The 3543-nt window shown below is 38.1% G+C and overlaps 1 non-coding gene across 1 annotated transcript; it reads right to left on the reverse strand.

Moving 5' to 3' along the window:
* Window positions 1-2762: 2762 nt before the first annotated feature.
* Mir3386 (microRNA mir-3386) lies at window positions 2763-2911 on the reverse strand. The gene has a single exon (NR_107662.1). It is a non-coding gene; the product is annotated as a microRNA mir-3386 (primary transcript).
* Window positions 2912-3543: the final 632 nt, after the last annotated feature.

Raw genomic sequence — 3543 nt, forward strand, 5'->3', positions numbered from 1 at the left:
ATAAATCAATGGGATGCATTAAAATTACATTTTAATATAGCTAAAAACAAAGAACGTTGCTATACAGCAGATCAATTGAGCTCAATGTTAAAAAGCAAAACCAATTTATTGTATATGGGCTTTCTTGGCACGTATCTGAAACCAATCGCAAACGTGAATAAAATGTTTCAAGCATCTAATACTGATTGTTTAAACTTATTAGAAGAAATAAACAATCTACTATACACGTATCTGACTGTATTAGTACCACCAATGCAACTGGAAAAAGCAAGTAAACTATGTATATCTGACTTTCAATTTGAAAACCATATCATGAACACCCGCTACATGAATTTTGGACACACATTTAATGGACAGTCCCAAGGAAATACAGCAGAGAAAAATCCCTTATAATTGTAGTACATAGAATCAGATTTTTTGGTTTCTTAATACGTATGTGTTTGCCATCAAGGCTACCAACGCAATTAGGAAATTGCTATTTCTTTCAGTGGTAGGTATAGATAGGCATATGTTTTATTACTAAAGTCTTCCAAATTGCAGTACACACTTCTTTCACTGTGTTTGAAATGGCAGTTTTTGATATACGGGAATTGAATGATAACTTTCTATATGGTTTTCCAGTAACCAAATATCTGTAAATAATAATATTGTTTTAATTTCCGCTGATGATGTAAAAAAGAAGTGGAAGAATTTAAGAGATTCCTATAACACAGAGCTTAAAAAGTAGAAAAGCCAAGATCGGGTTTGGATGCAGATCAAAATGGTCAATATCAAGGCGATTGGCCACATTTTGAATCAATGCAATTTTTAAAGACAATTTTGAAACATCGTAAAACTACTAGTAATATTCAAAATAAAATGAAAGCGACATTATCGATGATGATACAATGATGTTTATTCTTTCTGAGCAAACATCATACAATATACAAACCGATGAATCACAGTTTAGCATCGACGATTGATGCTGCAACTGCACAAAATGCTATTCCGGCACAGATATGACATGATACCTCGACACCTGGACCGTCGCATACCCCATCCCTAGCTATTTGAACGTCGCCTAACCAAAAGGTACAAGAAAGTGCAGCAAAAAGTATTGAAGAAATCTTAATAACACTCGAACGCGAAAAAATAGACCTAATGAAGAAAGATTTAAACCAAGACGACGACGACGACGACGACTTGAACTGGTTCAAGTCTATAATGCCGTATATGAAAAAGCTACCATCTCTAAATAGATTATAATTTCGGACGCAGGTTCAGGAGATGCTTCATCAACGAAATATCAAAACTGAATGCCCCATCAAACACAGAATCTTCAATGATGGGTTTACTTCACTTCTGGTGATTCATCTCAGTGAGAATTTTATAATAATTAAAATTTTTCAATAATACAGTAATGTGTAGTTTCATTTCTATATACTCACCGCAATGCCAAGAGTATACTTTCTTCAATAGAAATAGGTTTTTGAAAATTTGTTGTTTTCATTTGAAACTCAGACATAATATCAGCAATAATTTAATCAAAAGTAGACGGTAACACTTCACAATATTTTTTAAACATTTTGGAATCGTTTCTTAATTTTGTATATAAACGATGGAACTCGCCAGTTGTGTTTCTTTGTAAAAATATTATATTTGTTTTCTTTCTGTGCTTTTTACGATATTTTTTTAAAAGTCTGTCCTTTAAATTGAACTTTCAGTCAAAATCGTACTGCACTTCTCCATAATTCGAGAAGTAATGACCATTATAATGCATTAAAATGATTCGTTGACAAAAACGTATTCGTTTGTTTAGTTGGTCATTCATTTGATCATTCTTCTACATTAAATCACAGAGTGCATCTAATACGTGCAATAACACAGTGTGGTGTCCGGCCGGCGGACTCCACAGATAAGCGGCGACGTGAAATATCAAATCACATTTATTTACCAACAGTGCCGCGTCCGCTCAGCATGTTACGTACCCTAGTAACATGCATTTTGCTAATTCGCGATTTCGCAATTAGCAACCAGTGGCGTACGTGACTACAAATTGTCGACGCAGCAACCTCATTCCATGTTCATGGAAAAGTACGCGACTGGCGTCAAGTGCTGACACTGCAGCGTCGCTATGCCGCCCGGGCCGGGGCCCGCTGGCGCCACTTCGGTACTGACATCGTCCAAGTCCACTCAATAGCATCTTAGTTTAATTAATTGTAATAATTATAATTCTATAATAAATAAGTTAATAGAATTTTGTTTTTTTTTAAACGCTACGGCTGTAGTCTACATAATTGGCGCAGTCGGTAGGATATTCGAAGCAGTGCGCGGCGCGGTAAAGAACTCCAAAAATCGTTGATTCTGCCGACTCCGTATAGTCGCTGCTCGTGCTATCAAGCCCTTATCGAATACCTGAATCGTGAAGACACGGCCGGCGCAATATCTGGAAATCGATACGCGAGAAGACCAAAATGCTATATCGTATGTAAGTACTTGAACCTTCTTTTTGTGTTGCCTCCTTGTCAATCCAAATCCAAAGTTTTTCATCCGAAGAATTACGGTGAAAAATCTGTCTCCTCAAGGCAGATTAGTAGTAGACAGAGAGACGTCGATTTAAATAGAAATTTAGATATTAACGTAAGTTATAAATTAGAAATGGCCGTAGACCCGGACCAAATCTACAAGGCCCTTCGCCCAGTGCCAGAGTTCGACGGCAATCCGAACATACTGACTAGGTTTATCAGAATTTGTGACCAAATCGTCACACAGTATATAAGAACAGATCCTGGCAACGAATTAAATAACCTCAGCTTAATAAATGGTATATTAAATAAAATAACTGGTCCTGCCGCCAGGACCATAAATTCAAATGGCATACCAGAGAACTGGTTAGGTATCCGTACTGCCCTCATTAATAATTTTTCAGATCAAAGAGATGAGACCGCTTTATACAATGACCTCTCCTTACTAACACTGGCAAACAATAATGATCAGATCAACGGACAGCCTCTGAAAATAACTGAAATCCCGAAGGATGCAAAAATCACAGGACCCATTAGACCTCATATCAAGCTCACCTCCTTGAACCTGGAGAAAATACACCAAATCCAAGATGATATAATCCAACAACATCCTGTGGACCTAGAACAAAGTGACGTCACGAACCAAGCACTCTTTCATAGGACAATACCCTTTTACGGAGCACTCTGCGGCGCGATTGTCCTAGCTGTTGTAATCGCTGTTCATCAGCACAAGTCTTGCAACATAACCCTGGAAAAGAAGCCACGCGAAGAAACCTCAAAATTTCACCCGTACGAGAGTCCAGAAGAACCCCAGAAGAAGGACCGAATTCCGGCAACATTTGCCCTCAAGATTATCAAATAGTTGCCGAGCTAAGGGGGGAGGTGTTACGTACCCTAGTAACATGCATTTTGCTAATTCGCGATTTCGCAATTAGCAACCAGTGGCGTACGTGACTACAAATTGTCGACGCAGCAACCTCATTCCATGTTCATGGAAAAGTACGCGACTGGCGTCAAGTGCTGACACTGCAGCGTCGCT

This window comes from Bombyx mori, chromosome 20, assembly GCF_030269925.1.
Source record: "Bombyx mori chromosome 20, ASM3026992v2".
NCBI classification, from domain to species: domain Eukaryota; kingdom Metazoa; phylum Arthropoda; class Insecta; order Lepidoptera; family Bombycidae; genus Bombyx; species Bombyx mori.